The sequence below is a fragment of the Saccopteryx bilineata genome, chromosome 1, assembly GCF_036850765.1.
Source record: "Saccopteryx bilineata isolate mSacBil1 chromosome 1, mSacBil1_pri_phased_curated, whole genome shotgun sequence".
NCBI lineage: Eukaryota > Metazoa > Chordata > Mammalia > Chiroptera > Emballonuridae > Saccopteryx > Saccopteryx bilineata.
In genome coordinates this window covers 111692427-111705893 of record NC_089490.1, presented here as the reverse complement: position 1 = coordinate 111705893, position 13467 = coordinate 111692427, and the positions used below count along the sequence as shown (strand labels likewise).

Genomic DNA, 13467 nt, shown 5'->3' with positions numbered 1-13467 from the left:
TTAAAGGGCTAAAAAAAATCTGACCACACAAGGAATGTTTTTAATAGCATTTCTATCCCTTAAATCAAGTTGGGTAGACAAAATAGGGAATGGAGGCAAAGGCAAACAAAAGGAACGTACTTCACTCTGCTTCCGGTTGATGAGATCACTGGCCTTCAGGGATTTCTAAAAAGTGAGACAGGAGGGTCCATGATGACCAAGGTTCAAAGCTCCACCTGAGGATTAAGCCAAATACTTTGTTTGTATGAGGCTGCTCTGATGGGCTGGAAAATTGTGATGGGAAATTAATACAATCACAGATGCTGTGCTAAAACTTCAGGACTAAAAAACACACACACACAAAAAAAAAGTCTGGAGTATCCTGGAGCCTTGACAAAACAGGAGACAGAAAATGGAAAAGAAATAGAGAAAAGTGATTTAGTGATGCAATTCCACCCACGGGGGAAGGTTGGGAAATACCAGACAATTCTTCCTCAAAAACTGTTGGTCAGAATACTTACTGGTTCAAAATAACGACACTGAAGAAAGCAAGGAAATAACATCTCAACAACAACTTCATATGTATTTTCCTTTTTTATTCATTTTTGAGTAATCAAGACTGTGCCCCTAAAATGACCCAGAAACCATTGTCACCTTGCAGGACTGACATTTTGAAAATGCTTGAGGGAGACATGTTTGGACAGCAGACGGGGCAGCATAGGTGTCCTGCAGAAAACAACAGCACGCACACACACACACACACACACACACAGCATACAGGAGAGGGAACCAAGATATTTGAAATAAAAGGAAAGAGGGTATTAAATAAATTGTTTCTACATGCAAATGGAATAACTTCTGCTCCCTCTGCAATTGGGGTAGAGAAAACTAACCCTGCAGGTAGGGATATCCCTAGGACTAAGGCCGTATGGCGTTATTAAAGCAATGAATTAGCCCATGAAAAGATGGAACTCTTTGAGAATCGGTTTAGGAAACTGAGTAATGTGATACCGTTTCACTGTTTACCAGACAGGAAAGAGAGTTAAAAACACTGAAGAAACAAAATGAATGGGTGGAGTTCGTGCTGCAAACCTGGAGAAATATGGTTGGGCAAAATAAAGAGGGCAGACTAGTCCAGGCTCAGTTCTCTGGGGGCACCCAGATCTTCAGGAGAACGGCCAAAGGACCTTTAGGCACTTTGGTCAGCTCCATCCATTAGCAGTTGTTACTCTGAAGAGTGCTATCTTTATGTAACAGCACTTGCCATGGGGGGGGGGGGGGAGTGCCAAGTGTTTGCCAGGCTTTGTTGAGGCCTCTGACCCTCCACACTAAGGTGTCCTCACCCGTGTGAGGTATGGAGTTTCCACGTTTCAGTGGGCTACACTGTAATCTGCAGGGATTTGTTAAACACAAAGTAGGGAGTAGGTTTTTTTTGCTGTGACCTGAGGGGAGGCACAAGACCCAACCTGCTACTAACCACCAGGTCCTAAAGGCCCCTTACAGAGCTTCTCCTTGAGGCTCAAGAACTGCGGCCACTGGAAATCTTCTATGGAAGAACCAGAGCTTTCCAGGAAGGGCAATACATTCCTACCAATGACCTCATCAGCCTGAATCAATGCCTCAAAGGTCTCAGCTATCAACTACCCGATCACAGGGTCCCGAGGCAACCGGGGTATTTTAATAACAGCTGTATTGGACATTTACAGAGCACTTTCCAGTTTATGATGTGTTTAAAAAGTGTAAGGAGCGTGAGAACGCCAGGATTCAGATCCCATTCCTATGACTTTATTGCCATTTTCTCATTGCAAAGTGAGCATGATGACAGCAGCTACCGCCTGGGATTGGTGGTGTAAGGATAACACGGGACAAATATGTAAAACACCCCAATCAGTACCTGGCACATGGGGACAAGATAAATGCAGTTTGAAGACTCTCCCTAACCCTGGAGCAGATGAGGAGAAATGAGCTCAAAGAGCTAAATGTCTTTCCTGGAGACAAGAGGAATCAAGGTTCTACATAATAAACACAGATATGACTGCGCACATGTGTTGGGAAGGGTGTGTGGGGAGAGAATGGTAGGGAAGTATATGAGTGACCAGAGAAAGTCATAGGACTTTGGAAGGAAATAGAGTCCTAAAAAAGAGAGACGAGTACTCCTGAAGGAGAGAACGGGCTTTGCATCTAAGAAAAATCGAGGTTTTACTTCTAGGACTTAGGCCAGAATCAGCCAAATGCTTTCCCAACATGTGATGACTATACTGTTGATCTGCTGATGTAAGCATAGTCTGCAAATCAATTCTGTAAAGCTACCCACAGGGCATGCAGAGAAGTGTGATATGCTGTATTCGTCTAGAAAAACCACCAATAGGATGTATGTATATCTATGAAGAGATCTATTTTAAGGAATTGGCTCATACACTTGTGGAGGCTGACAAGTCCAAAATCTGCAGGGTGGGTCTGCAGGCTGGAGACCCAGGCAATAGCTGATGCTACAGTAATGCCCAAAGGCCATTTGCTAAGCATTCCCTCTGGCTCAGGGAAAGTCAGTCTTCTGTTCTAGTCAGGCCTTCAACTGATTCGGTGAGGCCCACCTGCATTATGGAGGGCAACCTACTGTATTCCAAGTCCACTGATTGTAATGTCAATCTCCTCCACAAACACCTTCACAGAAACTTCCAGGATAATGTTTTAGCATTTAGCTGGGCACCAAGGCCAGCTAGGGTGACACATAAAATTAACCATTGCATATGCCCTTGGTGTTTTGCCTGCAGAGATTGCATATCACAGAAAACTATGAGATCGCCAAAGAAAACATATGAGCTCTACCAAGGCTTTAGGGGGGAAAAAAGACACAGACAAAACACAAGATTGTGGCTAACTTGGGTGGGAAGACGAGCAGGAAGGGGAGAGGAACACACACACCGGGGCAGCAGTATTGGCAATGTTCCAGTTCTTAAGTCGGGTAGTAAATTCATAGGTGTTCGTTTTATCACTATGCTTTGTAACTCACACATCTCTTTGTGTATATTTCAAATATCACATATAAAATGAAAGGGGGAGGGGGGATCAAGCTTTCAGGCCATGGATCAAGACCAACACCTCAGTACAGCCTTTCGACAAGTCCTAAAGAAATCTCTGATCATACCATGCACTCTACCCATGGGCTGATATTACTGGGCAACTTTTCATGTGCTCAGGCCTTCCCTTCTCAAATGAATTTTGAGTCCCTTATGTTCCGGGACAATTTCTTACAACATCTTTTTATTCCCCCACGGAGTCTGGCTGAATGTCTGAGTAACTCAATAAAAACTCATTGACGGCTGAAAAACAAGGTGGGTGGGGACAAGGATAACAAAAATAAACCAGCGGAAAGGCAGAGGTGCCTGGGCGGCACTGGGTTTCAGGTTTATGGGAGGCACTGACCGCTCCAAGAGCTGGCCTGACAGATCAGAAGCCAGGCAGCGTCACATGTATGATTTGTACGGGCCTAGAATGAAACAATGCCCGTTCCCCTGTGGTGGAGACTACAAATGGTACCTATGTGAACTAGGAAACAAAGCCAGGCTTGTGGAAGGGGATGCGTGCAAGACAGGTGCGAGCCTGGATCCTCAGTTCCACATGCTTTTAAGAAAACACAGTGTGGCACTAGGGTACTTCTAACCAGGTTCCCAAGCAAACTTCCAATCTTTCACAAGCTTCTTGCTCTGTACTGTCAATAGCTAGAAAGATAACAGGACTCCCCCAAAAAAGGCAACAGTGAAGAATGTTCATATACCTTCAAATCCCTAGTTCACATTCTGTTCACTGTTCTCATCTGGACTCCTAACCCTAAACTTGAGATGCTCCCATTAGTCCCAAGAACCCCAGCTCTAACTTACTCACTTTTTAAAAAATTTTTTTAATTTTATTTATTCATTTTTAGAGGAGAGAGAGACAGAGAGGGAGAGAGAGGAGAGAGAGACAGAAAGAGAGAAGGGGGGAGGAGCTGGAAGCATCAACTCCCATATGTGCCTTGACCAGGCAAGCCAGGGTTTCGAACCAGCGACCTCAGCATTCCAGGTTGATGCTTTATCCACTGTGCCACCACAGGTCAGGCCTAACTTACTCACTTTTGGTTAAAAGTGATCAAGGCTGCATGTGGTGGCGAGAGCTCTCTCCTACTGGAAACAAAGGTTCACACCTGGGGAGAACGCAGTGCTTTTTCACAACACGGAGAAGGCTACCAGAAGGCTGGATGGGCATAATTTCTCCACAAACTCTGGGGGAAATCAGGCTGAGAGAATGGTAATTACAACTGCTGAGAGAAAAATGGATAGACTTCCAGTAGCTTATAAATGGACCCTTTTAAAAGGTCACTTCATATGCTAAATACAGAAGAGAAGGCTGAGATCTGAATTACCAGAGCCATGCTTCCAGTCCAGTCTCATCAATTAACAGGTGGACGTGGTCCTGTGAAGTGACACACACAGCTCAGTGACACGTCAGATCACTGTCAGAACGGGAAGCAGGTCTCCCCTGCCCAGTGTTCTCTCTCCCATGATGTACGCTAGACAGATCATCTTGGCCATTTGCCACATACTTGACTTGGAGTTTGTATAAAGAGGCACTGGATCGAAGAAAGGTCTGATCAGAATACGTGAATCTACATGAAGGAGGTTGGGGGCAGCAATGAGGGGAAAGGAATTCCTCCCACTAAGACAAGGAAAACCGTTTGGGGCTACACCAACTTGAGAACCTTTCACGAACCCACTGCTAGGACCTACACTTTGGTTCCAACTGTTCCAAAATTTCTCATATTTAGAAAAATATGCTTCATGGTGACAGAATTCTCAACACCAGCCTGCTGTCTGGAACGAGAAGGAAGAGCATGAAATGCATCACTGGGGGTGCAGATAAAAGGGCTGTGCTCAGCTCACAAGGAGTCCTGCAGTTCCGATAGGGCGCGATCCCCACCACCGTGCTCCAGCTCTGAGCTCAGGAGACCACCTCTGAAAGTGTCAGGCTGCCAGCCAGCCCAATCCTGGCCACAGAAAAGGAGCCCATGCCTCAGGATTTCATTTCTAAGACTATCCATCTGAGAAGCAGGGAAGGAGAATTTGTTTTTTTCTTACTAACACGTTCTTGTTTCATCTCCAGCCTCGTTTACACTACTGCTCTTCCAGAATCTGAAATTGAGCACTGCTGTTTACTTTCTTACGAGTTCCCTGAGGTTTGATGTTGATGTCTGTGCAAGTCAGTGATTAGCATTCTGACTTCAATTCTTTCTTCAGAGTCAGCCAAGGAGCCCAAGAAGTTGGCCACAACCACTCCCTGGGAACAATAGGCCCTTTCTACAAAATACAGGTTTGTCTTCCTTTTCAAATACACAGGAGTCGGTCCTCTGGCGGAGAGGTCTACCTGACTGTACAAAATGTTCACTGTGATGCAGAGGACCCCACAAACGAGAGAAACCAACGTGCAGGTCATGTGTCCAACCAAGTCAAGGTTTTACCCCTAATTCCATTTACAGAACTCAAAGGGTAAATTATATTCCCCATCAGAAAGCAAACAGATAGAGCCATGGAAGCCCTTGTCTTGGAAATACCTAGCTCTTAACAGTCCTGGTCTGGAGGAGAAGTTGGGCTGCAGGAAGCAAGCCTTATAACAACTCTGCTACCCTCCTCACCTGCCAATTTAAGAATTCCTTTAGGCCCTGGCTGGGTGGCACAGTGCATTAATCGTTTTCCCAGGGCATCGAGGTCGCAAGTTCAATCAGTCAGGGCACATACAAGAAGCAATGAGTGAGTACTGGACTAAGTGGAACAGTGAGTTAATATTTCTCTTTCTCTCTCTCTCTTTCTCTCACCCTTCTGCCCTCCCTCCTTCCCTCCCCCCTTCTCAAATCAAAGGGAAATTTAAAAAAAGAAGAATTCTTTTAGCACCCTGGTCAGATAGTTCAGTTGGTTAGAGGGTTATCTTAATACACTAAGGCTGGGGTTTCAATCCCTGGTCAGGTAACATATAAGAATCAACCAATGAACTCATAAATAAGTGGAGCAAAAGACTGATGTCCCCCCTGCCTTCCTCTCTAAAAAAAAATCAATAAATAAATTTAAAATAAAATTCCTTTAGTGTTTGGTTCACATAAGACTTACTCTCTTATCTGTTCTGCTCACAAACAACAGTCCAGTTGGCCTTAACTGCTTCTCTAGCACTTAAACTTGGTCATTAGAAAACGCCATGTCTACCCGGATGAGGCCCAGGTAGCTGAGGAGGTATGGAGTCTCTCCACCGCACAGGCTCCAGGCACACTGATTCACTATTGTGCTGAGGACAAAGGAGTATCAGCCTCCCAAAGTTCACATCAGGCCCTCTACTCTTCTCTTTCCATCAGGCCTGCCTCCCGAGAGGGGAGCCTGCGCTGGGCTAGCTTTTCACCGCACAGACACGGAGTCTAGTCCCTGCTCTGCCCTTTACAAAACCAGGCCACTTAACCTCTTTGTGCGTCAGTTTCTCCGCACGTGTACAAGGACAGCAAGAATGCCACCCGGCTATTCTCACCGCTATTATCAGGAGGGACCCTGATAACCAAAGCAAATATTTTAAAAGCTGCTTTACAAATGAAAAGGCGCTGTTATTTTCATTCCTTTCAGGGCCATGGACCATGAACGGGCCCCCACCCCCAACCCAGGATGTCGCAGAAGAAATGCTCAGACACAAGGCACATTGTCCATCTCAGAGATCTTGGCAGAGGACCATGGAGTCCCCAAAGTCCAAGGTCCTCCAAAGATTTGTAAAAACCATGGAAACTCGGGGTGGTTCCAAAAGGTGGGACTCTCACCATTAATATAAGTCTCTCAAAATGATTCCGGAAATGCCCATACCAAGACTCTCACATTCACTTCTCTGTACTTCGTGAAGGGCATGCAGAGGTGGAGGGAGTTTCGGGGGGCTGCTGGGGATACAGTTATCTTCACTGTCCTCTATTCTTCCCCCCAGAATATTCTTCTAGTTCTGAGGTAACCCCGTGGTTCAAAAACATTTCCCTGAAAAGCTCCATCATCAGCATGGGGCAGTTTGGAAGGTGAAATTATTTAGGTGTGGGAAGGATATATGTCTTGGAAGAAGTGATTTGTTTTTCTTTTTTAAATTTTTTTGTTTGCCCTTTTGTTAATATGTTAATATTTTAAGTTAAGCATCCTAAGGTTTGGCACTTCGTGTCCTTAGGTCAGACTATAACAGAACAGAACAGACTAAATCAAGATAGTTATTAGCTACTCCAGCAGAGAAGTTGAATAATCCAAAGCACAGAGACAGTTTGCCACAAAATTGCTCCATTATCCCAATGCAGATAATCTAATCTAAAGCTGCTCAGAAACATCTGAAGGCCAGGGCAGAGAACACAAATAAAGAAGCCAGATGCCACACACACACACAAACACGCACACTGCACTACCACTACAACCTCCAAATGATTTACACATCAGGAAAACTTGGTTTTTACGGAGTTTTTGTCTGTTTTAGAAAAAAAAATAACAGACTTTACCCAGTGTTAAGTCATCGTGAATTGTTTCCCAGGGCTAGTGTCTGGGCACCAGCCCACGTTGTCTCCTGTTCCTTATATGACACTATTATCACTTCCATTTTTTAGCACATTTTTACTTAATGTATAGGCAACAACAGGGAAATGGGCCTTGTGAGTTCACTCTCCTTCCTCATTCTCCCATTCACTCCCTCTCTTCCTTCTCTCTGTAACCCCCCATGCTAGCGTCCCTTCCAGGTGGTCATTATCCACTGACCAGCCTGTGACTACCCTTCTCCCCTTGGCCCACTCTCATTCATTCATTCATTCATTCAACCAGATTTCTTGAGTATCTACTATGTGTTGACACTGTGGTTGATGCTAAAAGAAGAGTGTAGAACTGAGCAGACGCACCTCTGTTCTCATGATGCCTACTTAGTGACAGGAAGACAGACAAAACAGTGAGTAAATAAATACAACATTTGTAACTTATAATACTGCTGAGAAAGCAGCAGACAACCTTCTGAGATAAAAAATAAAAAAAAAAACTACAGAAGAAGGGTCTGAAAATAGTTGGGAATGACCAAGATAGATTTTCCTTTCTTTATTTTCAAAACCTTAGAAATGTACATTTATTGTACGTGTTGGCTCACACTCACAGGGCAGTCGCTGAGACTTATCTCTTCCTCAAGTTTCCTTCCAATCTTAGAATGGAAAGGAATTACACAGTGGAGACCATTCAGCCCAGACTCCTTCAGCTCGAGCCCTCTCAACCTCCAGCAAGGAAACTCCTCATTTCCTAAAGGCACTCTGTTAGGTTCTGTGGATCATTCAAAATATCTCCCAAAACTTAATCTGCATTTCCTTTCACTTAGTGCTCTTGGGTAACTAAACAAACAAACAAACAAAAAAACTGATCAGTCACTAGTGCAATGAAAACTTGGCCATCAAAGCCCCATACGGTCAGAATATATATTTTATTTTTAATTTATTTATTTTTTGTGACAGGGACAGAGAGATAGAGAGAGGGACAGATAGAGACAGACAGGAAGGGAGAGAGATGAGAAACATCAATTCTTTGTTGCAGCTCCTTAGTTGTCCATTGATTGTGTTCTCATATGTGCCTTGACTAGGGGGGGCTACAGCAGACCAAGTGACCCCTTGCTCAAGCCAGCAACCTTGGGCTCAAAATGGTGAGCTGTACTCAAACCAGATGAACCCGCGCTCAAGCCAGCAACCTGGGTCCTCTGTATCCCAGTCTGATTCTCTATCCACTGTGCCACCGCCTGGTCAGGCTAGAATGTATATTTTAAACTTGGTACATTTACGTTGGCTGGCCCATAAAGATTCTTTTTTTTAATTGAAGATAACTCAGTCAACCTGTTTTAATCCCCAAATTTCTCTAACCTTTTCTTTTAAAACCCATGTTCTACATCTTAAATTATTTTTATCACACTTCTCTTGATCTTCTATATTTATACCTACTCTTTTAAAGTGTGACTAAAACAGGAAAAAAAATATTCTAATAAGTACTAACTAATGCAAAGGTTAGCAAAAGGGTTATTTTGCTTGAAACTCATATTATTTTTACTATATTTCAGCACTTTTTCCTCAATCAGCTTTTAGTCAACTAATGACGCCTCGGTATTTTCCTTCCATACTTGTACCAGGTAGGACTCTCCCTTTCTGCATGCAAATGGCTAGGGCCCTCCTTACACATCACTTCTGAAGAGTACTGACTGGATTCACTTTTTCGAATTTCCTAGAGTAATTTCTGACCTTTTACAACTTAGAATATAAACTGCATCTGGGCAAGGACTATGTGTTTTCCTGCTACGCTATCAAGGCATTGGTGAAAAGCCATGTTCTTTGTGGACCATTAGATAGGCTCTGATGGCCACACCGATGACTTGTGGGGCCAGCCCAGCTTTGTACTTCAAAGGTTAAGTTTATTCACTTGTATGAATGTTTTGTTTGAGTTCTTTTGTTAGCAAGAGATCACAGGGAGGGGGAGGGCACTGCACTTATAATATAGGTTGACTGACTCGCTCTAATTACCATTACATACCAGCTATTCTATTATTACCTACAGTCTTACCTTTTTCTAAACCTTAGATGCCACATCACTTAGCACGGGGAAGACTTTATTAAAAACTAACCCAAGAAGTATTGTGAGTGGAAAGCCTGAAGGTAAGAACCTGTCCTGTTGTCTTTCATAATCTATTCCTTCTTGGACAATAAGGAAAGATAGGATGGAAATTTTACAAAAACAGAACTCTACACTGGAGATGAACTTATAAGGATTTTAGAACATAAAAAGGTAGGCTAGGTGGGCATGGTCCAATGAACTCTACACTCCGTGTACCTGATAATCAGACCATGAACAAACTCATCCGGCTGCCTCGGTTCAGGCCCTCATCACCTCTTGCTTAAGATGTTGCAACCACATTGCCTCCCCTCTCGCCCCATACATTCTAGTCTCCATCACTCCTACTCTGATCCACCACCCTGTCAACTCACAGATCGAATCGCGTCATTCTAAATGCATGACCTGTTCCCCTAAGCCCCTCAGCATGGTGTTCAAGCCCCTCTGGCCCCCCACCACTCCTCCCCCCTCCCGTGCTCTCACCCACAGCACTGTTCCCGGCTACTGTTCACCAGCAGCCACGTGTCTCCTTTCACTGGCTTAGCTCAGGCTAGTCGCGGAATGCCACCCGCCTTTCTCTAGCTCAAACACCTATTCATCTTTCAAGCCCATCTGAAATCTGACCTCCTTTTTGAACCTTTGTTGATTTCTCTCCCCGTCCTCAGCAGACTGAGTGCACCCCTCAGGATCCTTGCACTCAGCACACAACAATACAGTTAGCCAAGTACACAGCTGACTCCTTCAAAAGACAGTGTAATTGCTGGTCAGAAGCAGAGGCCCTGGCACACAGCAGGTGCTCACTTCTTGCACTGACATTAATTGCCTCAGGTTTGCTATGCAGCTACCCCAAAGATACTACTCAGGAAGACAGGGCACATCCTTGGAAATTTCATCTCAGGAAAAGGTCAAGAATAGATCTGGAAGAAAAATCTACCAATGGCTACAAAAACTAAAAGCGTTCAAATTCTTGAATCCTAAAAGAGAATGGCTTACTTCAAAAGGAATAAAATTTTCATATAGACTATGTATGGCACAGAAGAACCTTGAAACATTAATAAGCTAAGTGAAATAAGCCGGTCACAAAAGGGCAAATATTATATAATTCCACTTACATGAAGTACCTACAACAGTCACAGTCACAGAGACAAAAATGAGAATGGTGTTACCAGGAACGAGAGTAGGGGTGTTATTATTTAATAGGCACAGAGAGTTTCAGTTGGGGATGATGAAAAAGTTCTGGAGATGGTTGGTGGTGACGGTTGCACAACAATGTGAATGTGCCCGGTGACACTGAACTGTACAGCTAAAAACAGTTAAAATGGTACATTTTATGAAATATATCTTAACCACAAATTTTTAGAGTAGAAAAAAACCCCCACAATAACTGAGAGCCCCTTCCTCCAAAGAAATTAAAAGGCAAAACAGGAACATGAAGAATAGTGAGAGAGTAGATTTCAGTTTTTTCACCAACTCTAAGGTTCCTGGAATGTGGGATCCCCTTCAAAGCCTTACAGTAGAAGTTTTAGAAATAATGGTTGGAAGCCTTGCCTTCCACTATAGGGTCAAGTATACGGACTGTATTCAAAAACCTTTTATTCAATTCATCATATATAGTAGCCCCCCCCCAATCCGTGAAGAATATGTTCCAAGGCCCCCAGTGGATGGTTGAAACCTCGGAGAGGACTGAACACTATGTATAGTAAGTTTTCTCCTATACATACATATTTATGATAAAATTTAATTTATAAGTTAGGCACAGTAAGAGATTAACAATAACTAATAATAAAATAGAACAACTGTAACAATATACTATAATAAGAGTTACATGAATGTGGTCCCTCTCTCTCACTCTCAAAATACCTGGAATTCTCCATTTATTAATTGCGGAGCACAGCTGACTGCGGGTAGCTGAAACTGCGGATAAAGGGGTTACTGTATACACTGAGCACCTCCAATGCAGTCAGGCATCATGCTAGGCACTGAAAGGAGATCAAAGTTGATTATAAATAGCCCATGACATTCTAGGGAAAATAATATACATACCCAAATAACTACAGCACTGTGCTGACCTGGGTTGAGGTTTAGAAAAAAAAAACAAAAAAAAACAAATGTAGGAAGGAAGAAAGAACACCAGGAAGTTCAAGAAAGTGAAGGGAAGGAAAAGTCATGAGCATTTAATAAGGACGTTGGCTGGTGACCTCAGCCCACTTGTACCTTTACGTTCCCAGTAGCAAATGAAGAGGGGCACTCAGCATGCCCCAGGGCCCTTCCAGCAGGCGGACGCTGCCACTCTCCCCACTCTCCCGTCAGGGCCCACTTGTATCTTTACGTTCCCAGTAGCAAACGAAGAGGGGCACTCAGCATGCCCCAGGGCCCTTCCAGCAGGCGGACGCTGCCACTCTCCCCGTCAGGCAACGTGGAGGATGGTCGCAACACTTTCAGATGTTTGGCTGAGTCTGACCCACGATGGCATTTTTCTGTCCTCTTGACCTCTATCTGCAGCTGCTCTGTTCTGCTACTCATGAGAAAGCTCAGTAATCAACGAACCTTGTCTGTATTCTATGTCTCCCCTGTATTTATAGATTTTAAAGTATCTTTCAGAATAACTAGGCTTCCAGAAATATCAAAGAAACACATGCATGCACACTGCTATATTATTTTACTCTCAAATTTCGGTTTCTAAAACTCAAATCCAATCTTGCATCTCCCTCAACAAGAACCAACTACATAAAGCAGACCTAGTTTTCCTTTTCTCGACTATTCCTATTTTTATAAAATAGTGAAATGCGTAATGCCTAATTAAAACATTTTAAAGAAATTAAAATAAACAAGCTGTATGCTATACACTTGAGACATTTGTGATTTTAGTTTTTTAGATTCATATAAAACACAAGCAAGTTACATCCAAATCCCACTAAATTGTGGTTTCCTTCAGTTCGTCCCATATGCCTTCAGAAAAATGAGAAAGCCTGGCACAGGTAGAAAAAAAAGAACATGTCCCTCCATTTTATTAATGCACTTTTAGAGGAGCAACCTATTACAATTATCCCTTTGTAATACTTCACAGGTTTAAGTACCCAACAAAAGAGAGGAGGGATTCTGAACACGGCTAGCGTTATGTCCTAATGGCAGATCTTCAGAGAAGCATGACTGGCTTCTGGGATCTGTGTGCCTGTGTTACAACCTGGGCACTTTCTGTCTGCAGACCTCGGGCAAGTTATATAACCACTCTAATCCTCAATTTCCCTACCTCTTAAGTATATAGTTTAGTAAAAGTAATACCTAACTCAGAGTTAGGTATTGAGAAGTGAATGAGTGCATAGTGACATAAAGCACACACAGTGTCCGCTGTGTAATAAATAGTTAGCAAATAGTAGTTTTTGTTATTATTCAGCTTTTATTTTTATTTTTTTATCTTTATTTTATTTTAAGGCTGCTTTGCAACCTTAGATATTTCACTTAGCTTTTCTGTGGCTTCTCGGTTCTCCCTAGTTCTATGTTACCTTACAAGGATAATAGGGGGAAAACCAAAGTCACATCTATAAAAATTATGAGCTACAGGAAAACATTAATCCTTCCTAATTTTGAAGGGGTAAGCTGCCACGTGGGCTGACACATTACTTTGCAGCTTTATGAGATCCTGAGTGGATGACCCACATAAACTGTGTCCAGATTCCTGACCCACAGAAACTGGGAGAAAGTAAATGTATGTTGTAATGAACCACTAAGTTTGCAGTCATCTGTTATGCAGCAATAGAAAACTCATAATTAAGGCGGAGTTTGAGAATGTAGGTGTATACATATAGTACAAAATACATGCACATATACACATACAAATACA

At 43.1% G+C, this 13467-nt stretch overlaps 1 protein-coding gene across 5 annotated transcripts in view; it reads right to left on the bottom strand.

Annotated features, from left to right (window-relative positions):
- The window catches only part of ETV6 (ETS variant transcription factor 6), a 235077-nt gene that overhangs the window by 176470 nt on the left and 45140 nt on the right, over window positions 1-13467 (bottom strand). The window contains exon 2 of one of the 5 annotated variants that reach the window (XM_066264339.1): window positions 121-215. The exons of the other annotated variants lie outside the window; for them this stretch is intronic. The gene's annotated coding sequence lies outside the window, so the exon portion shown is untranslated. The remainder of the gene's footprint in view (window positions 1-120; window positions 216-13467) is intronic. 5 annotated transcript variants of the gene reach the window in all.